The sequence below is a fragment of the Pan troglodytes genome, chromosome 7 (genome assembly GCF_028858775.2).
Source record: "Pan troglodytes isolate AG18354 chromosome 7, NHGRI_mPanTro3-v2.0_pri, whole genome shotgun sequence".
Classification (NCBI taxonomy): Eukaryota; Metazoa; Chordata; class Mammalia; order Primates; family Hominidae; genus Pan; species Pan troglodytes.
In genome coordinates, this window is record NC_072405.2 from 106,040,979 (window position 1) to 106,066,115 (window position 25,137).

General features: G+C 40.4%; 1 long non-coding RNA gene across 1 annotated transcript in view; it reads left to right on the forward strand.

Moving 5' to 3' along the window:
- The window catches only part of LOC134810681 (uncharacterized), a 544,505-nt gene extending 532,685 nt beyond the window's left edge, over positions 1-11,820 (forward strand). Inside the window, exon 5 of the long non-coding RNA XR_010159286.1 lies at positions 11,024-11,820. This is a non-coding gene — a long non-coding RNA (uncharacterized LOC134810681). The remainder of the gene's footprint in view (positions 1-11,023) is intronic.
- Positions 11,821-25,137: the final 13,317 nt, after the last annotated feature.

Below are 25,137 nucleotides of genomic sequence, written 5' to 3' on the forward strand. Positions count from 1 at the left end.
GTAATCCCAGCATTTTGGGAGGCCGAGGTGGGTGGATCACCTGAGGTCAGGAGTTCGAGACCAGTCTGACCAACATGGTGAAACCCCATCTCTACTAAAAATACAAAATTAGCTGGGTGTGGTGATGCATGCCTGTAATCCCAGCTACTTGGGAGGCTGAGGCAAGAGACTCGCTTGAACCTGGGAAGCAGAGGTTGTAGTAAGCCAAGATCACGCCATTGCACTCCAGCCTGGGCGACAAGAGTGAAACTCCATCTCAAACAAAACAAAACAAAACAACAACAGCAAACTTGGCAAATAATCGTTCAGTGCCTAGTATTAGCCATATGCTGTGCCAGGCACGGGATACACAGTACTAAGCAAACAGACATTCTCTGATCTCTTAAAGCTTGCTGTCATCTCAAATCTCACCATTTTACTGAGTCGGGTTCATTTAGCTCACATCAGTCCCAGTTCCATCCTTCCCAAGTCATGCAAAATGAATTCATTGCAGTCTCCATTTCCATAATTTAGCATTAGCTTATGACCTGTTTGGGGTTCAATGCCAAGTTCTTAATATTGCCCAAACATCACCTAAGAATGAGAGGAGAGGCCAGGCTCACAAACATTCTGGGGAGGGTGGCAGAGTCGTGTTCAGAGGAGGAGGCTGAACACAGTTATGTCCTAGAGGGAGTTTCTGGGCCTGTTGCTCTGCTGTAAACAGCAGTTGTTCAAAGCAAGTCAGAGAAATGTAGCAACAGCAATGCCCATCTATGTGGTTGGCCATTTTCCTTTGCAATGTAAAGAAATAATTAACAAGAAATGGAGCTAGGGTCCTCACAGCTGCTTTGAGAAATTCTGAAGACAAGGCAAACCAGCAGGGGAGGCGAGGGAATGAGCAGGGTACAGGAGAAAGATTAAAATATCAAAAAGGAAATCAGTAAATTTGAAACCTCAGACCTGGAAACAATTAGAGGTCAGCTGGCAACTGTCAAGAATCAATATAAGAAAGATGTAATTTTTAATAACTCAGAAATAAAGTGTGCTGTTAGCACGCTAGGAATTGAAGGAGGGAGTGAAAAGCAAAGAAAAAAAATGTGGTCTGGTAGCAATTATCGCGAATGCCAGGGGCAGCTTTAAGGAGTCACTCTCACCTTCTCAATGCACCAGCCTGAGTTGTTTCTGCCTCCATGCAGCACCCACAAGCATGGCATCCCCAGGGCACAGTTGGTGTTTCTGCCACTCAGCTAGTTCAAAACACAATGTGTCCAGGGTTCCTCTACATGCCATCAGTCCAAACATGGATGTATTTGCCACTTTCTTGTTCTCCAAAAACCTAGTGTAATGGAAAACTTTTTTTTTTAAATTAAAGAGCCCTTGATTCATCTATTCATTCATTTTTGTGCTAAATTGATACTTTTAAATATTGAAGCTTCCAGGAGCAACTCAAAAGTAGCTTAAGTAAAGACTTTCACATTTGGCAAGTTGTTTTTTTTTTTTTCTGAGACGGGGTCTCGCTTTGCCGCCCAGGCTGGAGTGTAGTGGCGCGATCTCGGCTCACTGCAACCTCCGCCCCCACGGGTTCACGCTATTTTCCTGCCTCAGCCTCCCGAGTAGCTGGGACTACAGGCGCCCGCCACCACGCCCGGCTAATTTTTTTGTATTTTTAGTAGAGACGGAGTTTCACTGCGTTAGCCAGGATGGTCTTGATCTCCTGACCTCGTGATCCGCCCGCCTCGGCCTCCCAAAGTGCTGGGATTACAGGCGTAAGCCACCGCGCCCGGCCCCATATTTGGCAAGTTTTTGTAGATCTAACTAAGATAGGAATGTGCAGCCAAATGGAAAAACATATTTTCAAAAGACTTGGGGATAAGCGCAACCTGAAGATAACTGGAAATGAACACTTCTCCAAAGAAAGAATGAAAACTATCTTAAAGACCATGACATGCAAACAGACAGGAGGATCCCTGAAAAGGTTAGACTGGCATTTTCCAAAGTATGTTCTGTGGAATCTTAATTCTAAATTATTTTAATAGCCATCGCAGAAAACAAATCAAACAAAATGGGTCCCAATATCAAGTAAGTTCACAAAATGCCGGGTTACCCAAAGTTAAACAGATTCCTTTATTGTAGCAGTTTTCAGATCCTTTCTCGGATCTGAATGGGAATTTAAATGGGATTGTGAAACACAGAGTTTGTACGTGGAGTGGAATTTACTATTGTACCATTTTAGAGTTAAATCACCCCTAAGACCGTTTTCCTGTTGACCAGTACCAAATTCAGGTACTGGTTGGCCTAGGATTTTCCCTTTAACTCGGCAGATATCCATATCTTAAGTACATTGAAATTCAAATGGAATATTACAAGAATAATAATCACAGAAAACACCTCTGGCGCCTTTTTCAAATATTATTGCTTCTAATAAGATCTCCGGGATAAAAGAAAACTCTAATGTTCCTTGCTTCTGAATGCCTCTGATCAGTGAGTTTGACCCAATTCAGGCTCGTCAGGATCCCAGACGAGCATCAGGCAAGCCTCCATGCCAGTCTCATTTGACCTTAGAGTACAAGTAATTGTTCCCTGCTTTGTTTCCCTGGAGCTGAAAGTTATTAGACCTGAAAGGAGCCTGAGAGGTCGCCTGTCCCAGCAACAGCCAAGGAAACTGAGGCCGCGAGATGGGAAGCAACTGGCCTAAAAGCCACACACCAGCTTTTCCTAGAAGCCAAGCCTTGCAAAGCCCACCCAGATGACTACACTATGCTCCCCCTCCCTGCACTTCTGAGGCATAAAGAACCTCACATTTCCTTCAACCTCATATCCCATTTGGCTCTTCAAGAGTCTAAAGTAATTCCAGTGAGCCTCCCTATGCCCTGTCACAGACTGGAGCACATTAAGGGCAGGAAATTAGGGCAGGAGTGTGTTTGTAGATCCGGTGCTGATTACTCTTCCACTCAGATTGTGCATCTACCAATACGGAATGGATTTATCTCTAATTTATTAAAGGTCAGTCAGCATGGATTGATAAAGGAGAGGCCAAGTCTGATACATTTGCCTAAATTGAATTCTTGGGCCACATTACCAAATCAGCAGACATAATTTATCTGGATTTCAGAAAAGCGTTTAGTGCTGTACCATATAACAGATGCATTTGCTAAGGCAAGGCATTGTGTGACGGTTAAGTGTCAGGTGGCAATTCTGGAAACAGGTTTAAAATGGCCCAGAACCCAACACTGGGTGCACTGACAGGAGACGTTTAAGAGTACAGACAGAGAGGTCAGTCTGGGGGTCATTATTTCAAAGTCCTTGACCCTAATTATAATTTAATTTCCACAATGGTCATATCTCTTGAGAGCAAAATTGGGATGAAGGGGACAGTTTTAAAAGGAACAGACTGAAAACAAGTTCTGAATTTCTTTTTTTCAATCAAACCAGCTCAGGGATGAATGAGTTATTCTTCCACCAAATGAACACAAATAAAAGAGAAAAGGAGCCAAAGACTTCTGTCCAACAAAGAAATGCAGTGAACTCTGAACAGGACGGCCATGGCAGGCAGTGGGTTTCACTAATACTCCAAACTCGCAGAGTCTGAATGGATACCTCGAGAAGAAGAGAAATGGCATTTGGTGTTCCTGAGATATAAATAGGCTCAAATAATTACATAACTGTGAGTCATTAATATTCCTGCTATGGCCTCAAAAGGCACGAGCTCCTAACTCTGGTTTGAATTTACTTCTTCTTAAAGTTAAGATTTATGCATCAGCTTTACATCTTTATGCAGGCAATGTGGAATGGATTTCTCTCTAATTCATTAAAGATCAGTCAGCATGGATTGATAAAGGAAAACCCATGTCTGATATATTTGCTTAAATTGAATATTTCCTCTGGGCTACTGCAAAGGTGACCTGAGGTGACTGAAATCAAGAATTCGGCCAGGCAGTGTTAAACTGAGATCTATGTCTAATATCCTCACAAACTCCTCAGGAACCCAAAACAAAGCAGTAGCCAAATGCAGCCTCATTTTCTTAATCGGGAAGAAGCTGTGGTGTTTGGGCTACTCAATGACTAGTTTCCAGGTCTGCCTGCAAGGTTGAAGCTAAGGATGTCCACAGTACTACAGTGGCCTTGAGCATGTGTGTACTTGCACACATTGATCTGTCTCCATGCCTCACTCTCCCACTCCACCCTGGATACCTGCCAAAGCCAGCTAGACACCACAGCCATCTCTGGCTGACACTTACTTCCCTCTGGGATGCTCTTTTTGTCTGGAACTGCCAAAGGTATGATGGCCAGTTTTATCTGTCAACTGGAAGGGTGTTTTTGGATGAGATTAACATTTAAAGTAGTGAACTTTGAGCCAGCAGGTTGCCTTCCATAATTTGGGTGGGCTCCATCCAATCCATTGGAGGCTTAAATAGAACAAAAAGAGAAGCCTCTCTGAAGCAAGAGAGAATTCTCTAGCAGACTGCCTTCAGACTCCATCTACACCACGAGTTCTCCTGGGTCTCCAGGCTGCCTGTCCATGCTAAAGATTTGGATGTGCAAGTCTCCATAATTGTATGTACCAATTGATTATAACACATTTGTTTTCATATATATAGTGTATATATGTGTGTATATACATATATATACACACACAGTATGTGTACACACATATATATATACACACAATATGTGTGTGTGTGTATACACACACACAAATACACATCATGTTAGTTGTGTTTCTCTGGAGAACCCTAATATGCAGAGATATTAATAATTACACTTCTATTCAGATTTGGGTAGCCTCCACCTTCAGGTAAGCTCTCAGTTTCCACTTCACTCCTCTGTTTCTAGAAAACTCTTGGGATCTGCAGTTTTAAAAAAGAAGTCACGGAATAGTAATGCTACAGGATTGTAGTAGCGGGAATTAGATTGTATATCTACTCTAAGAATCCAGAATTCCAGAGATGTTATCCTGACTCCTACAGTCGGAAGCTGCTAGTCTTTTAGCATTTAAGACAAGCTCTTTGCATCCTCTTTCCAGCTTTTTTTTTTTTTTTTTAATCAGCTTACTGGGATTCCCGGAGAGTGGCCTGAAAGGCTTTGAGTGCCAGTACCCTGAATCTACATCCTAACAATCTCCTTGAACCATCACCGTACTCTCCTTGGGCCACCATCCCTTCATCCTTAAGAGCCACAGGCAGTTCATGTCTCCTTGTTTTGGCGAAAAGCCTTAATTCCAGTGTCCCAAAGCCTTTCTCATTTCTCCCATGGTATCTAGCATCAAGAACGTCCTCAGGGAGAGAGTCCTAAACCCAAGATGAAGAGTGGGACTACATCAATCCAATTCCAGGGTGATCATTGAGAACTAAGGGGGAAGCTGGCCCAGAGAAAAGGGAGAGAATACAATTTTTGAATGAATATATTGGAATTATTATTGGTGTCAATTACACTGTCAGTTCATTTCTGAAACAAGGCAAGGAAGAGCAGAACAAGTTCAGCTGGAATGAAGACAAGAATGTCTTCCCACACCTGCCTGGTGACATAGAAACCCCTGGTACCCCAAGAGACCCAGGCAGAAGCAGAGCAGGCAGAACCTCATGCTCCCCTCAAGGATATGAAGAGTGGGGAATGGATGCATCCTGATGGCACTGGGGGAGGTCATGGCACGTCCATCCTTAGCTTAACTTTAAGCTCCTAAAGTTGTGGGTTGAGGATTCTTACAGCATATAAGCCTTTCACTGGTTGAAAAAATAAAATGGATCACCTTACAAAAATGGATCCTCCTTCTTCAAAGACAAATGGGGCTAGCAAATGACTAACATATATGCTTTGTAAAAGTGGGGTTTCTGGACGTCTGCACTGACAATCAAAAAGTGGTTTCAGGGTATGCGTGGGGAAAATAATTAGTGAAGACTTTTTCTTTCCTACCAAGTCGTCCAAGTTATAGGTAGATTTTTTAAAGTAATTTTGTTGTTTATAAATCTGTAAGTAAAAGATACAAGGCTCTAAGAACATATATAAGTCTAAAGGATTTTTCAACCAAATAATTCTTTCATCTCTTCCTTTTTTTTCAAACTTACAGTAATATTGAGTAATAACAGTATTTGACCATATTGGGTTCTCGGGCCTCCAGTGGTGCTCTGAAGTGTTTCCAAGCTGTGGGCAAAGATTTGAGAAATGCTCTCTTGGTTCTACCATACATGTCATCAAGACTTAGATTGGGCATACCAAAAGAGCTTTGTTCACAAACATGATCTGGTCATTCCTTTCCCCGTTCTAATGGTCCACCTCCCACTTTTACACCCAAGATGATTTACAGCAATAACATCCAATCACAGCATTCCCTTTCAAATGCATTTGAAGCACAGAGACATAGATTTCTTCAATTCTTTAATAGAGACGATACAGAAAAGCAAGCTTGCCAGAATATCTCATGAAAAAATGTAGGACATAAAGACTGGAAACCAGTCTTTATGGAAAAACAAATTCTTATTTCTCCAGGACAGTTTTCCAAATCCATATATGGATACATGGGATGGCTTTCCATGTGAGTGAGAAACTGGCCAGGAGAGTAATCAACGCATGTCTGCAGGACTGTCCAGGGCTCCTGGCCCACGTACGTGTGTACAGCCAACCTCAGTGGGAACCGGCCTACACACCTATTAAATGGGCCATCAGGTGCCACTGTGCCCACTGCACTGACCATAAGACATAAGGCCAAGAAGGTGAGGTCATGTATCCAAGTTCATACAAGCCATTTAGAAATGGAGCTGAGAAGACTCAGTGCTGGGCTGTGTCCTCATCAGCCAAATGGATCTTTGGATAAGATCACTACCTGGCTTTCCTCCAGAGGACTGCTGTGTTCAGAATCTTGAACTTGATTTAGAATAGAGCCTTCTGAGCCCTGCCTACCACCCCGTACCACACACAGCTATTCAACCGCAGAAAAAGAATAAATATAGAGAAAGAGAAGGAAGAATTTTGTGCCTTGTCTTCTAGTCCTTGATGCAATCACTACTTTCAAGCTTTACATATGATGCTGGCTTTGATGTGATAAATTCATGTTTTCTTGAGCTGCTAATATATATATATTTTTAAATTTAACATGGGAGGCAAGGAAGAGAAAGCATTTACTACAGTGATTCTGTGGAAGTGTTTGGGTAAGGCCACCGTTGTAGGGCCATAAACTAGCTACCCAGTACCATTTGAAACACCGCCAATTCACTTATCGCTAACATGTTTCCTAAGAACAGAGCCTCTCCTCTCCTTCCCTTGTCAGCTTGCCAAAAGCTTTATATTGCCACAGCCAGTGACAAAATGGGATGGGATAGAAGTGTGCATTAATTGTATTCTGAAGCTTGCCATAAATTCGCTGCAGTGAATCTGGATGGGAAGATTAAACAGCATTTAAGGACATTTTCCAAAAAATTACTTGAGGATAAAATAATAGTTTGTGTAGGACAGAAATAAGATGACACAAGATGACTCTGATTTATGTGTGTTGCTTGCCAGGTCACTGCTCTTCAGAGGAAGGAGTGAAGTCTTTATTCCATACAATTCTCCATGAAAACGTATTCAATATCCCGCCCATAGTGTCCATTCACTGAATAATGACATTGCCTTGTGGGCCGAATCATGAATGAGGCTACTTTATGGGCACCCCGGGGACATAGCAAATATTAGGCTTTGAAGAAAGAAGTGACAAGTACATAACAAGGAAGAGATTGAGAATATGTGAGAAAATTACAAATAAAAGAACGAAGGGTTAAACAAACTTAGGATAGCCATGCAATTTATTGTCCAGGCTGAGATATCTTTGAAAGATAAAGGAAGCACTATAAACATTATACCAGCACAGCAGGCATAAACTGGAACTATCCTGTCCAACGAGGTATAGGCATCCTAAGCATAATGTTCTTTAGCAAAGGAACTTAAATACTACAAAGAAAGTGTATCTATGAATCGCATGAATTAATGACAAGGTCAGGAAGAGGTACTGTGTTAGAATTTTAGAGCTGCCATAACAAAATGCCACAGACTTGGTGGTTTAAACAACAAAAATGTATTTTCTCACAGTTCTGCAGGACAGAGGTCCAAGATCAAGGTGTGGGCAAGGTTGGTTTCTTCTGAGGCATCTCTCCTTGGATTGCAGGTGACCACCTTCAGCATTTGTCTTCACATGGTTTTCCCTCTGGATATGCCTGTGGCTTGATCTCCTCTTTTTGTAAGGACACTAGTCATATTGGATTAGGGCCTGCCCTAATCCACCCTCCATTTAGCTTAATTACCTCTTTACACTTCATCTTAGCCAAAAGTCTGAGAAACAATTAATTGCCTCTTTAAAGACCCTATCTCCAAATACAGTCATATTCTGGGGTACTGGGGGTTGGGATATCAAAATATGGATTTGGAGGGGACACAACTCAGCCCATAACAGGTACTGATTCCAACAAAGACCAGAGTTTTGTAAAAGCAGTTTGTGTATCCAAAAATGGCTGGGCCCTTAAAAACAAACAAACAAAAACAAACACAATACAAAGATCAAGGATTCCCAGATTCTGAGATTCTCAGACTCCCCAGGTAGAGGTCACTGGAGGCTGTGGTCACATGCCAGCACAGCAGATGGAGCCAAGTTTCACAATTAAGAATGGGAACCATGTTTCAATATTTAACTGAGATGTTACAGGTCCTGACAAATTGGTAGGAATACCAGCCATTGAGCTACAGCAGGGTGCGGGAGGCTTCCTGCTGTGTCTAGGGCTGACCTTCAGTTGCAGGATAATGAATAAGGCCTGCTGGGTGAACGCTGGAAGAATTAGGGCAGCAGGGGTTACTTGGGGATCAAGGAAATAGCTATTTACTAACCACACAGAAATATGTCAATATTTTAGCAAATAGTCCAAGAGAGTTGAGTCTTACCAGTTCCTAGGTATATGGTTTTGTCTAATAACACCACCTCTTGGGGCTTTAGTTTTCTAGTTTGTGTGAAAGCTACATGTTTACTAGGCTCAGGTACTTGAAGTTCAAGGTATGGTCATTGCCATGTTAACAGTTTTTCCTTAAGTTTATTGACTGGCACAAAAGCCCCACCTTCCAAAGGTACCCATTTCCTTCACTTTCTTTCCTTTTCCATTCCCCTTTCTGTCACTCAGGAATTATCTAGAAGGGTAACAGAGGTCTCTCTCACATAATCAGTCAATACTTTTAGCTTGACATGATGAACTTAGCTTTTGAAAGTAACCAGTTGACACTTTGAGAATAAAAATCCAGAAAGCTTTACATGGGCCAGGGAGGATTTTCAACCTCATCCAAGAGACTGGATCTACTTACATGGAACAATTAAAATCTTTTAGTAAGCAACAAATTGTAAATTAATACTTTTGTATGTACTTGAACTGTTCTCAATTCCCTGGATTTTTTCATCTTGTGATCTGGGTATTGGATTTTCCAAATTCAAAAAGATGAAGCAAGTGACAGACAATACATGGGGCTTGGTATTAAAGGCTAGCTGAATTGATTGAGCTATGGTGAAAGTTCAGCAACCCCCAGCTTGGAAGCAGCTCACCTAGAAAATATTTTCATCATTTCAAGTTGTGTCACCCAGAAAATAATGATAGACTGTTCACCATTTCTGCCATAATCTAAAATAGCAAGAAATGGGCATAAGAAACAATTATAAAGAAGTATTCCTGAGGTACCAGAATTCCTGAGTGAAACAGCAGAATTTTGTGCTTTTACAATGTTTAAAATCAAAGCAGAGATTCTTCTCTGGAGACAGCAGGATGAAAAGATGACTTTTAAATGTTCGATCCAGTTTTGTATGATGAAGATTAAAGTACTGAAGACAGTAAAAGCCAAAAATTATGTGTGAGGCTTTGTAGGCAAGGAATAGGTGTCAGTTCTTTAAAAAACAAATGAAAAAAAAGGTCTGATTTTCTTTCCTGGATTTATTGTAAAACCATTTGCAGAGGAATTTGGGGGAAACCCTGGAAGAAGAGATCATTTTATGTAGTAAATAACTCCAGCCAAAGACCAGACACGTAGCTCACCCCTGCCTGACAGAGGAATTGGGAAACCCACCAAGCAAAGAGAGGATTATGTTGTATTGGAGCTAAATCTCAGAAGAAAATATTGCTGGGAGGATCTTCATACTTTTGTTTCTAATACAGAGGATGGAAAAAGGAGGGAGATAATGACCACCAACAGTGAACAGGAAAATGTAACTAAATATGGCAGCTCCAAGAAGATAGATGGGAGGGGGAATCCCAAAGCGCTCAGACTCACTTTAGAGTTTACAGGTGATGATTCCCTTTGATTCATGGTTGCCGTTCTTAAGGGCAAAATAACTTAGTTGGCTAAAGATGGGATACAAACAGAAAGAAAGGCTACTCCAGCTGGGAAAACAAAAGATGTTTGGGATGATGTTGATGAAAGCTTTTTTAAAGTGAGAGGTACAGAGAGAGTGTAAGAGGAAAGCAGCTGGAGTTTTTCCAGGTCGGCTAATGATGCATGGAGCTGCTGACACAGCAGTTCATCCAGCCAGTGCAAGAGAGAGCTGCCTTAGGGACCTGCCCTTTCTCGTAGGGCTGGACCCTAAGAGCCCAGGGCGGGGAGGCTTCACCACTTGGTTTATAAGACTTTTTTTTTTTTTTTTTTTTTCCTTGAGCTCTGATTAAATGCTCACCACTGGGACACACTTAACTAAAACTCAGCTTAATTTTCCCCTTTTCGGAATTTGTCCCCCTTAGCAGATATTTAGTTTCTAAGATCAGAAATCAGCGGGGGAGAGGACGTTCATCTGGGTTATAAAATAAAATGAAACGCCTCCACTTTTTCATCCTCGGTTACTCAAATGCCTGGTGCTTTGCTCATGAGGCTGAGAAAAATCCAAACTGGATGTAAAATGCTCACCTAGTTGGTGATCATTTACTCATCCCAGGGACTAAGGGAACTGTGGGTGTTGATAATTATGTCCGCTGAGTTGTGAGGCTGTGCCTATGTGATTGGAAATGTAAAATATGGTGCATGGTGAAATGTTGCATTTTAATCTCTCTTTTTTCAGGCTGTTTCTCCAACTGAGACAAGATGACATCCAACACAAAGCCAACATATTTGATGTTCTTCAAATTTATAACTTCAAATTGCAGATCCCGTTTCACTGTCTTCCCATTATCAGTAAGTGATCTCTAACCCCTCCTTACATAATTTCAGTAGGGGTAACTTACTGCCTCTGAAAGTCACTCATTCCGGCTTCAGAATTTAGTATAGGATAGACTCTAAATTTGACAAAGGTTCTTTCCAGGTGACAGGAATAAGGTTGATGTGTTGATGTCTGAAGCCTGTGCTCACCTGAACCCACACCTATTTATAATTCACATCTACAGCCAAGCTCTTCCCATGCTATCAGGTTTTATGGAGGAACAATTCAGATGCATTAGTGTTTCGCCTCATTTTGGTGATAATGCTTTACCTCTAGCACAATGGATTCAATTTAGACCTTGGGAAGAATTTTCCTCATATGAAGGTTTCTACACATTGGAACAGTTACTATGGGGAGGAGTGGAGTGTGAAGAATGTCCTCCAAATACCTTTCAACATTTTACCAATTCTAATGCCTCTGTGACAGTGCTGCATATGGCCATGCCTGAAACAAAGGAATGTACTAGCTGTCCTTTCCTTCATTACATCAGATACCTCTCAAATAACAACAGGATGGTCCCAGAAATTAGTCCATCTCAGGGGTCAGCAAACTATGGCCTATGGGCCAAATATATTGTATTGCCTGTTTTTGTAAAGCCTTGTGAGCTAAGAATGGTTCTTAGACATTTGTTAATGGTTGAAAAACGATCAAAGAAAGATTTTTTTGTGACATGTGAAAATTACATGAAATTCAAATTTTAATACCCATAAATAAAATATAGTTTTCTTGGACAACATCCATTTATGTGTTGTCTGTGGCTGATTTCACATTACAAGAACAGAGTCAAGCAATGGTAACAGAGACTGTATTGGCCAACAAAGCCTAAAATATTTTGTCTCACCCTTAACAGAAAAATTTGCTAACTTCTGATGTATGTCCTCCCCAAATCTTCCTGATCATATTGCCTTAAATTCAAATATAGTCTTTTTGTAGTTCATTGTTTATAAACCTTTCTGTATAATGCCTGGCACATACCAAATTCTTCACAATGCTTAATGAATAAATATAACCAGTAATTTTATTATAAGACAAACAGAATAACAGACACTCTGAAGATGAAAAACCAGTGGTACTTCTTGTTAGAAACAGCACAGCACTGTGCCTATTGATCAAACTGTGCCTGTTGATCAAAAGTTTTTCTCGATCAATAGGCAGAGTTTGCACTAAAATGCCTGCCATTTTCTCTGTATGAGATCTGAAACTCAACAGCCTGTGCACTGGTTCTAGATCCTGGCTTGTAATTACAAAGCAAAATCCTCTAATGCCAATAACAAGACCAGCCTCTATACCTTTTAAGTGCAATCTTCTTGATTATAAGCAGCCACTGACCAAAGACATCAATTAGAGAGGGAGATTTCTAAACCCTGCGGCAAGAGTTTAGTTAAAAACAACTTGGGAAGTGGTTTAACTCCTTGGCTATCACCCACCCTCAGCACACGGCATTCAAAGCAGATCCATTATTTCCTAGAGCAGGGAAGAAAATAACCACTCTGTGTTTCTAGTTGGGTGGCTCCTCTTTTCTAAACACCATCACCCCATTTAAAGCCAATGTAGAGGAAGTGCAGGCGGGGGATAGATCTGTTTGTTTGTCCCTGTCTCGTTATTCTGTTTCAAAATATCTGGCCCTGGTTTTAGAGCATTTGGGGGCTTCAAGCCCTTTGGAAGATCACAGACATAAATCGAAGCTATACTTACCCCAAGGGACTGCTATCATCCACCATATCTCAGAAAGAGCCAAGAATTCCTGTCCTGAAGCCAGCCAGCTGGGAAGTAGAATGGCAAGGAGAAACCTAGAGAAATTCCAGAAAGAGAACCAAGAAATGCCTCGCCCCCACCCACCCCAAATAGAATGCAGCCTGTAATTTACATGCATTTTTCAAGGATGTAGAATGAAAAATTTGAGCAATCAAGTATAAACTAGAGCAAGGTGACACTCCTATACACATTCATACACTCACTCATTCTTTCTGTTGCCTTTTCTATGAAGCCTTTTTTGAGTTTTTTTGAGTTGGACCAAGTCACTGTCTCTCATTAGTCTCAAAGTTCCTCACACTTGGCTACCTTTCAACCTGTTTGAAGTGCAATAAATATATATGTATATGGTAATGATTTGTTCTTACTGGCACACTTCAGCCTCTAGAGGGAGTTCAAACCCCCAAGCCCTGAAGAGGAAGGGTTCTGTTGGGTTGTATAGGTTAACAAATGGGACTAAGGTGTCAGTGGTGGGGCATTTGGTAGGAGGAGCAACAAGGTTCAGAGCTCTTGCTCTTCCTGGAGAACCCATCAGAGGCTCCTCCTTTCAAGATCCCCCTTGTCCTCTTAGCTTTCTTAGAGAAACCCTTTTGAAAAACTGCTTCACTTTTTTCTTTTTCTTTCTGCCCATGCAGCTGCTATGGTCACCTAAGCAAAATAAATCCTCCCAGCTCAAATAACTAGGTAATGAAGAAAGGGGATCAGATAGGTATTTCACAAAAAAATTCCGATTAGTAATATATGATAAGATAAATATTGAGATAGCAGAGTTCTGAGACTCAACCCCCAATCGTAAAAAGGTTGAGAAAATTTTTTACTTGTCAGTTGAATGTCCAAAGCCTCCTGTCTACTCTTAAAGAGGGAGGCTTCTTTCTCTTTGGGAGCAAGGCTAAGTTGACCTACTTAACGAGGTACACTCCGGGGGAGAAGCAGGAATGAAGGCAAGGAGAAGAGTGGCTGGAGGGGAGGCCCTGTAGCAGCTGTAGGTATAAGAAAAATGGATGGGAGAGGAAAGGGGCTCCAGCAAGTGTTCCTGTGGATCCCCTTTAATGTTCATTGCAGCACAAAGACCAGAATCCCTTTTTCATTTACTCTTGGCTTTAAATTTATTTCTGGACACAATGTTTTGAGACTGAACTACGTGAGTCACCAGGTTAATATGAGCTACCATAGAAAATGTTCATTTGTCTGTCCAGTATTCTTTGTACATTTCCTTTGAAACCCATAGAATGTGGTTGGCTGAAAATTTGCAGATATGTAGGTAACAAAATATCACTGTGTATTCCCTAAATATGTATGATTATTACATGTCAACTAAAAATAAAAGAGAAAAAAATGGAGTCTACTATTAACAGGATCCTCAGAATTCTCTAGGTATAAGTGCAACTGCTTGGACTATTGCATGACAAATCACAGAAATCATGAGGCATCTCGTCTTGGCATTAATAAGAGCTCAGTTCTAGAGTCAGGGCAGGGTTACCTGCATGCTCTTGGTTTGGTAGATGGCATGATATTTGCTTTCTCAATTATCTTTTTCCTCTTTAAGTTGCCAAGGATCTCTAGGGCTACCAGATGAACATATTACTCCAGAAGGAACAGATGTATCTGCTTTCACAGGTAAAGAGGTATCCCAGATAAGGCTTTCCATCTGAGCCACTTTTCCCCAGTGATCCACCCCACACACTACCACAAGCCAGGCTCATTTTTCTGTCCTCTCATTGGTCTTTATTAATCAAATATGTGCCATATGCTCAATACTATTGGGCTGAAAAGTAGCTTATAGGATCCTTCCTGTTGGACTTACAATACAGCAGGAAAGCGTAACATGTTAAACATTAGGAAAATCATTGCTGCACTAAAAATCACTTGGAGCTAATCATCTAATGGCAGTACCCAAAAGACACAGTATGGAAATTCATACTGCTGAAATCCAGAGACTAGCCCGGTTTCTGAGCTTTCTGATACTTGATTGATCAGCTCCTCCTCCCATTCTATGAGCTCCACAGAAATCTAACAAATCTCTTTTTATTGTTTAAGCTGGCCAGAATTGCTTTCTGTTGCTTGCACCAATGATATCTAATTGATACTGATAAACTGGAGGTTACACTTCCATGGGATGATTTTGGAAAGAGAGAAATGTGAGAAGCAAAAGATGAACCAGGAGGCTACTCCAGTTAACAAAGTACAAAGCCATAGGGACCTGGACAGAAGAAGAGTATGAGAAGAAAGGAGAGACCAAAAGGAGACATTTTGAAATAACAAAATTTTGTGACAGGTTTTATATCAAGATGAAGGAAAGGGACAGTCAAGTATAACTCCAAATTTCCTAGTTTAGTTTGCAAGATAAAAACATGGGAGTAGTTCATTTGTTCAACAAACCTTATGATGAGCCTACTATGTGCCCAACCCTGGGCTAGTTTTCAGTGATGCAGAGATTAAAAGTGACATGCTGCACAGTTTAGAGGAAAGGGGATGAGCTTCACTTTGGACAGGAAGAGTTTAAGGTACCAGGAAGAGTTGGAGAATAGAAATAGGAAACTAGAATGCTTCTCAAGGATCAGAAATTGAGCATTAGATTTGGGTGTCATTGATTAGTTGAGATATTACTTTAGATACAGTCTCAAGTGGGATTACCAAGCCAAAGTTATAAAAATATTACACGGTTCTTAATAAATATTGACATATCATTTCCCAAAACAACTATATCAATATATGAGTGCCACCAGAAAACTATATCACTACAATTGTTAGCATGGTTGCTATCATCCAAAAAATTAAACTTTTGCTTATTTAATAGGTGTATATAATTTTACCTTGTTTTAATTGTTATGTCTTTGATTGTCAATGAGGTTTAACATGTCACCATGCGTTTAATAATTATATCACATTTGGCCAATTCGTCTATTTACATTTCTTTCCAGTTATCTTTCCAGTTATCTATTAAATCTTATTATGTCATTAAAGGGCTTTCAAATTTATGATATTTCTTTTGATTGTATGTTTGTTATTTTACTGAACAGTTTGACCTTTTCTATGTGTTCAAATATTTTAAATTATCTTATTGCTTTAATCTCACATAATTATATTATGCCTCTATTAACAAAATAAATGTATTTTCTATTTTTTAGGGGGGATGACATTTTTTGTAATTAGGAGTTTTGTGTGGCTATACAAGATGATTTATCTCAACTTGATATTGTTATGCAAAGGCATTTATTAAGTAATCTTGGGTCTCCACATATTCTAAGGGAAAACTAGTGAAAGAGTAACAAAATGTAGTAGTTCCACTGCCTAGCCTCTGACAATAAAGGGCTGTGTGACCTTGGACAAGTCCCTTTGGTTTGATAGACATCAGTTTATGCATCTCTAAAACAAGTGAATTAGACTAAGGTCTTTTCCAGAATTAACGTTTGATGATTCTGTGAAAACCAGTGACCCTTATGTGAGGATAAGATAGGTGCCTCCTGAGCACCCATCTGCAGCATGGTCATCCAGCCCTTTGGCTCTTGCTTTTTGCACTTCACAGCTACCTTACAAATGTCCATGGCCATGCAGCCCTGCTAAAAGCCAAGGATCTTGCATATTTACTTCATTTAAGAAGGCTGCACAGGATATGCCTGGCTGACATAAATGGTGCCTAATGGGCTGTAAATGACTTTTGACCACTTGACCTTGGTCATGTTGATATGACCCCCATCAGGTCTCCTCCACTGTGGGACCACGCGGATGCCCACGCACCACTTCATAAATGAAAAGGTATTTCCCTTAATTGGGGAGAGGAAACAAGGTAATGCGGAGCAGCAGCAAGTCATGCATTTCATGAATGTGCAGCCTGATTGGATGCCACAGTAAATCACCCACAGCCTGGCCCTGTCAATTTCTTTGAGCCACGGCTTTGAATTACTTGCCTCAGCTTCCATTTAGCTCCACTCTAATCCCCACCCTCACCCTCACCCAGCAGCATCTCCCGCCATGCTTGCATGCTCCTCTACTACATTTTGCTTCCACTTTCTAGTCAAAGATATTTTTCCTATCATCCCAAACACAACATTTTCTTTCATCAAGATCTTTGTTCAGTACTCAGATTCCCTGCAAAGGTTTTCCTGTGTGATGATAATGGTAACAGTAGTTACAACTACTGTACTACTGCCCCCACCGTCACCACCACCACCGCGAACTGAGCCCCTGCTGTGTGGCTAGCACTATATTACATGTTTTATAAACCTGTTATCTCACAGCCAGCCTGCCTGAGTCTGAATCTTAGCTCTGTCACTTTCTAGCCTGTTGACCTTGTTTAAGTCATTCAGATTCTCAATGACTCAATTACCTTATCTGGAAATTGGGAATATCCATAGTACTTATTTCACAGGAATTATATGAGGATTAAATGTCTTAATCCATTTGGCTGCTATAACAAATATAACTGGGTGGCTTATAAACAACAGAAATTTATTTCTTACAGTTTGAGATGATTAGAAATCCACTGTCAAGGCGCCAGCAGACTCAGCATCTAATGAAGGATTGTTTCTCATAGACGGTGGCTTCTCTGGCTGCATGATCACATGGTGCAAGAGGCTGACAAGCTCCCTCAGACCTCTTTTCTAAGGGCACTAATTCCATTCATGAGGGCTCAGCCTCATGTCTAACTACCTCCTAAAGGCCCCACCTCCTAATACTATTACTTTGGGGGTTAGCATTTTAACATATGAATCTGGGGAGAACACAAGCATTCAGACTACAGCAAATGGGAAATATTTAGAAGAATGCCTGGCACATAGTAAATTTCCAATAAATTTTAAGTAAAAATGATGTTGATGGTATCTTCATCATACAGATGAGGAAACTGAGCTCCAGAGAGTTTATTTACCCAAGTGTTCAGGTTACCTGCTGCTGCATAATTAACTACTCAAAATTTTAGTTGCTTTAAATAACAATTATTTTATTCTAGTTCATGGTTTTCTGTGTCAGGAGTTTGGGCTGGACTCAGCTACTCAGTTCTTCTGCTCCACCTGGCATTGACTAGGGTCACAGCTTGTGGCTGGGTTGGAGGGTCCAATGTGACTGAATTTACATAGCTGGCACCTTTGTAGAGATGTCTTCAGACTGAAATCAGCTGGGCCCCTATCCATCTCCATGGAACCGCAGGCCCCTCCTATGTGATCTCCCAATAGAATCACTTCTATTGGTCAAAGCAGTCAATGTCCAGCCCATATTCAAGAGGAGGGATGTAGACATTACCTCTTGTTGGGAGGAGCATCAAAGAACTTGTAGCCACCTCTAATCTAGTACGCTGAAATCTCATACTAGCAAATGAAGTTAAATCAGATATTACTTTAAAAGTATTAAGCATAATATGTAGCACCTATTGAGCATCCCCAAACCAATAGCTATTAAAAATTGGAAACCTTTTTCTCTCTGACTGCAAATTCTGTGCGCTCAGCCTATGCTCACCTCACATCATGGAGGTAACATCCCTGAATAATGCACAGCCTGGGTTCAGCGGGCTTTTATGAAGGACTGCCCATGAACATGTCTTATTTCCTAACGTAGGCCCAAATTTTCATGAGACAGGGATCTAACTTTATTTTTGTTTGAATCACTCAGAGTACCTAAAATAATGCTGTGCATTACATAATAATTCAATGAAATCATTTAACTCATGTTTATTAGTCAGAAAACACCAAAAGTAAATATTTAGTAAGAGTGTTGTTTCTAAGCATTTCGTCCATTCATTCACTCCTTCAACAAATGCTTGTTAAGCAGATAAAAACACATATTCTATTTATGGAGTTTGTGTTCATAGATACAGAAAATGTTAGAGCTGAGGGGGAATATAAGGATCATCATGTTCGACACTCTTATTTTGCATAGGGAGAAATCCAGGTCCACAGAGCATAACTGACTGTCTTAGCTGGAAGTTTGCTACATCAGAGCAGAAAGTCAGATTTTATGACAGGTCACTATTTTTTCCAGTGGGTCATCTGACTCTTCCCAATACATAGTAGGTGTTCCAATCCTGTTCTAAAGATGTGCTGTATGTTTAATTAAATTTGAGTTGGAAATATTAAAATGACTGCACAATTTTGTATCTTTTTGAAAATGCATATTTTTAGTGCTGTGCCCTGAAAAGACTCTAAAGCAATGATGACCCAGTAGCAATGAGCATCCTTAGCAGCCAATTAAATGGCCTGTAATAGCATTTCCAACAAAGAGGAACAAGAGATCTTTAAAGAAATAAATAACTCCTAGTTTGTGGCATTGTTTTGTGCCAGAAATCAAGAAAGCTATCAAAGACTAGCTGGGTCCTGTCAAAAGGACAATGTGAAGGGATTTTCAGTAACAAAAGAATTAGCAAAGAATGATGACTGCAGTGAATTTTACATTACAAGCTCATGGAAAATAAAATTTATTCAATAAATGAAAACCTTTTTCTCTCTGACTGCAAGTCCTGTGTACTCAGCCTATGCTCATTTCATGTCATGGAGATAACATCCCTGATTAATGCACAGCCTGGGTTAATATAAAATTCCATAAGCTTGCAATGCTACTTTACACAAAGAACAAAAAATACCTAATTGGTCATTATTCCGATTGCTAGAGTATCAACTATTTACTCTGAAACCTTATAAAGTAAAAGAATTAAGCATTTATTTTGCCTTTCCTGTACAAGCTGTATCTTAGAGTTGCCAAATAGAATGCCAAGGTAATGTTCTTTAAAGAGGAATTCCAGCCAATAAAGAATAATGGAATTAGAGAACTGCACTTGTACCACTACTAATGAAATAATGGCTCTAGGCAGATTCCCATTGGATGTTAAAACCATTAGGTGGAACTTGGTAATGGAAGGATCAGGCTGAGTCAGCATTACTAAAAAAAATATACATCATAATGGGCTGCAGTAAGAAATATGCAGCACTACCTGTGCAATATTATTGCCTAAAAAGTTAAAGCTGAATCCAATAAGGCCTTTACATCTAACTATTGATTTAGAGGAAATACAGGAGATAGAGGAATCAAATTGAACAACCAGGAAGTAATAAGCCCATCCCAGGATATAGGAGTGTCAACACGACAAGTAGCCTGGTTTCTCCAACAAATCAACTAGAAAAAAAGGTGAGAAAGAAATTGTTCTAGAATAAGAATTGTATATTATGTGTGGACTTTGAATCCTGATTCAAACAAACTAGTTAGAGAAAAAAAACCTTTAAACAATTGTAGAAATTTGAATATGGGAAAACTATTATGTGATATTGAAGAATTACTGTAGTTTTATTATGGCATAGTGGTGATAAAAAGTAAGTTCATTATCAGTTATAACTGTACATCAACATGAACCAATTCTCTGAATATTTGCTTTGGATTTTCTCTTGCATCCATCAACAGCTTTCCAGCACCATAATCTTGACCCCAATCGCCCTTTAAATAGTGCCTTTATTGACCACATTTAACTTCTCCTTTAAACCAAACATATTTAAGAATAAATTTGGTTTCAAATTGATCATAGTGACTTGAATGGATACAGGTTTATTTTTCTTATAGAAGAAGTTTGGAGTCAGGCAATTGCCAGCTTTGATTTAACAGACAATGAATGATAGAATTGACATCTACATTTCGATTTCTTGACCTTTCCTATGTAATAGCAAAGCAGCTACAACCCTTAGAGCCATCACATCCATGCTCAGGTTGGGAGTATGAATAGGGGTGTGACCAGCTGCATCTTTAAATCACTATCAAAACAAAAACATTTCCAGGAACTTCCCCACTAGATTTCTTATTATTTCTCTTTGGCCAGATCTGAGGGGAGGCTAGGAATGTAAGCCAGGATTGTCATGGCTGGGTTGCACTATCATAATTCAAGCCCTGGAAAAAGGCAACAGGGTGGCTCTGAACAAAACTGGAATTTGCTTAGTAATAAAGAAAAGAAACTGGCTATTTGGGTAAGTAACTAACACATATATAATAATTATCTAGATAAGTCTTTCTAAAATATCAATTTCATCAGTTCCTCTTTTTCACTGCTGTTCAAAAGTTTTCAGTTGTCCTTGCCTGAAGCAATATTCCCAAGATGGCTCTCTGGCATGCTGGTCTTGGGAGATATTCCTCTCACCAAGGCTGGATTATCTAATTACTGCCACAGCTGAATGTCCAACATGCCAAGAGCAGAAACTAATGCTGCCCCTCGATATGGTAACATCACCTGAGGAGATTCAACAGTCACTCGGTGACAAATTGATTATATCAGAACCCTTGCATCTTCAAAGGGGAACAAACGTTTTATCTCAACAGAGAGGGACATGTGTTCTAGATGTGTGTTTGCCTTTCCTGCCACACTGCCTTAGCCAGCACCATTCCTTGGGGGCTCTGATCTATTGGCATGAGATCCCTCATAATACTGCCTCAGAGCAAGGCACCTACTTAAAACAAAGGAGGGATGACAGTGGGTATATGACAGTGGGTCCTACTGACCCCACCACATATGGCACCATCTAGAAGCTATCAGCACTGGAATGGCCTCTTGAAGGGGAAGCTAAGGCTTCTGCTTAGAGATGACCCTGCAATGATGGGGTGCCATTCTTCAGGATGTGCTATATATCTTAAACCAATTACCATCATATGGTGCCCTGCCCCCAGAAGGAAGAATACATAGGCCTGAGAACCAAGACATGGAAGTAGGGGTGGCCCCACTGACCATCACTCCCAGGGACCTCCTTGAGGAATTCGTGCTTCCCATAACCACAACTTTAGGTTGTGTGGGTCTAGAAGTCCCAAGTCCTGGATAGAAAGATTCAATCGGGTGATACAGTAAGAGTTCCACTGAACTTAGAGCCAAGGCTTCTGCCTGAGCCCTTTGGGCTACTTCTGCCAGCAGACCAGCAGGAGCAGAAGGGAATGATGATACCAGCTTGAATAATTAAACCTACTCATCATGAGGAGGTAGGACTGCAGTGACCTAATGGAGATGGGAAGAAATATGTTGGGCACTCATGGTCAACTGGGTCACTCAGGATTTCACCAGAAATTGTCAAGTAGAGCAAATGAGGCCTAATAAGGGAATGATAGAGAGAAACTTACACCTACCCCACCCCATGCAAACCACTTAGACTAGCAGAAGTTTGGCCAAGAGATAAGGAAAATGTAGAAGGAAAGGGACTCTTGAGAGTCAGCTACAGCCTCAGGACCAACTGTAGCAGCCACTAGCCATTACTCCTAAGCTTTTCTGTAAAATGTGACAGCCAAAAGCTGAAAGAAATTGTGCCAGAATGAAGGGAACTTAGTGTGAAAGGCAAGCAGATCTGAACAGGACCAGGGGTGAAATGCGGTAAATGCGGTTGGAGTCCCACCAGATCCTATTCACCAGGCTGATGTCCCCATCCCCAGCTGCTGTGTTTGCTGGCTGCTACCTGCTCATAGCACCTCTTTCTCCAGAAAACTGCCTTACCATGAAGTAATGCATCTCCCTTCCTCAGGGGCTGGGGAACCACAGCCAGTGACAGGGAGTGAACAGACATAGGGATACAGCCTGGCCCCTTTTCCTCAAGGCGGGGCAACTCTGTGGTGCTGTTTGTGATCCAGAGCCCCTCGTGAGACCAAGCTGAAACTGGACTCCAGTTGAACTCACTTCCTTGGCTGGCTTCTTGACCCTCTCTTAGCCTGCTCACCTCACTCTCTGTCTCCTGAGAACATCTTGTCCAACATTTATCTTCTCAAGATTCCCCATTTTGGGGCTCTGTTTCTAGCAAACCTGATATAAGATACTGTCTGTTTTGGGTTAAATTGTGTCCCCCAAAAAGATATGTTCAAGTGCCAACCCCTGGTAGTCATGCATGTGAACTTATTTGGAAATAGGGTCTTTTAAAATGTAATCAAGTTAAAATGAGGCCATATTGGCTTGGGATAGTTCCTAATCCAACAACTTGTGTCCTTGTAGGAGGACAGACACAGATAGACACACACAGAGGGAAGACTATCATGTTTCAATGGGAGCTGAGATTAGAGTTGTGGTGCCATAAATGGGACCATCAGGGATTGCCAGCAACCACAAGAAGCTAGGGAGAAGCAAGGATGGATTCTTCCCTAGAACCTTCAGAGAGAGCATGGCCCTACCAACATGTGGATATTGGATTTCTAGCTTCCTAGTTTTAAGCCACTCGGTTTAAGATACTTTTGTTGCGGCAGCAACGGGAGCCACATACACTGTCATTGGAGGTCCAACTTAGATTTCATTTTCTCTGTGAACCTCTCTCTCTATTGAGTACTGCCCCACTGACACCAGGATCTCCACAATAGCACCAGTAGCTCACATTTTCCCCTCCATTCACTGTTTCTTACCACATGCAGCCTGGTAGTACATCTTCACTGTTTGTAGGTGCTAGACTATAAGTTCTTAGAGAGCAAAGACCAGAGATGATACTTATGCCACTTTCCCAGTTTAAGGAGTCTCTTTAGTTAGTATTATCTTTGTGATAGAAAACTCGAAAGATATTTTATTGTGCATTCCTATTTTAGCAAATGCTCCTTATGAATAAGAGATAGAAAAAAAGTTGAGAATCATTCAAAATAAACAGTTTTTCTGTCTATGAAAGGTTTCATTTCATTTATGTGTTGGACCACTTTGGCTGGTGGGGAGGAGGGTATGCTAGAGCACTGACATAGCTAGGAAGATAGACTTTTTAAAAATGTGGACTGGTAAAAGTATCGGCAGATGCATAGAATACTTTTAAAAGTTGGCATTTGTTAGCCTGCTTGCTGAAAAAGGTGCTAAGACTTGGTATTCTGAAGTCATCTCATTTTCAAGGCTCATGTCCTTAAATTCCTCTGGAAGCTGAAGCATATCTAAAACAAATTCAGGTGAGTGGGAAAAGGTTATTTATAGATTTAACTGGAAAACAGAAACATGCTGGCCCCAATTTCAAACTGTTTGATTTTAGCATCCAACAACATTTATTAATTAATGAGACATTTGCATTCTTTTTACTGTTCTCAATTCACATCTGGAATGTTTCCTTTGAGAACAAGTGTCCTACAGAATGCCGTGATCTATTAGGACCACATTTCAGGGACTATTCTCTTCTGATTAGACTGTTCTGGGAGGTTAGTGGAAGGGAGGCAACAAGGAGAGTATTGCTAGCCCCATAGAGCAAGAGATTAATCATATCAATAAAACAATCTCATTCTTGGGAGCTGTTGGAAATTGAAGCCTTAGTATACATTCTTCATAAACAATTTGTGAGACTGAACTTCAGGGAAGGAATTCACTGGTCAATGTGAATAACCACAAATGCTTTAAATTTAACATTTTTGCCTAGTCATCTTAAAAATAAGTCCTAAGAAAATTAAGCCTAATATTAGTTTTCTTCTAAGTTCCCAAAGGACAGGTGGAGATGATTCAACTGTAAATTACTTGGATAACTTTAAATACAGTAAGATGGGCCATCATCAGAGTTTTGATCTGGAATACTGCAGATGGTGAGCAGAATAAAGGCAGGATCACTTACTGACATATCCAATTTTATATTTGTAATAGAATTAAAAATAAGAAACCCATTACTGATTTTCCTGGAAGATTTAATTTTGTCCCTTAAGGCTATCTTGTTTTCCTTCTTCTTCTTAAAATATGTCAAAATGTTAGCAGAATGAGGACACTGTTCTTCTGTCCTAGATGTCTTATATTCAAAATATTCAAATGTAAAATCAGATCAAAAAAGAGGTCCAGTTTAAGAAGGCAAAGAACATGAGAACATTTAGAGTATCTAGTGTCATTCTACAAAAACCTTTTCTTTCCTCTTGAGGGCCTTTGATACCCTGCCCTGGAAAACCAATACACATTATTGTACAACTTGATAATGTGTGCATACTGCTCTGTGAGAAATTGGCAGAAAAAGTAAAGTGAAGAAATAATACTTGTAGTTATAAAGGAAAATAATAAGGTCACTGCAAGCACAATTTTTCTTTTTTCCAAGGCTCAGTGCTCATCATCTTTCTAAGATTGGATTTCATTTGCACTTTAATACTGGATGGGAAAACTTCACGTTAGTTCTATCAGCTCACCTGCCTGTGACAATCTCAAGATCTTAATAGCTAGACCACCAAACAGGAAATAGTCTCGCAGATCAAGTTTTTGAAGCTATCAGTCCACAAACCTTGCTTGCCAAGAATATTTTCCAAAGCCTGTACAAATTTACCATTATTTTACATAAATTTAAGACAAATATTTTATGTCTTTT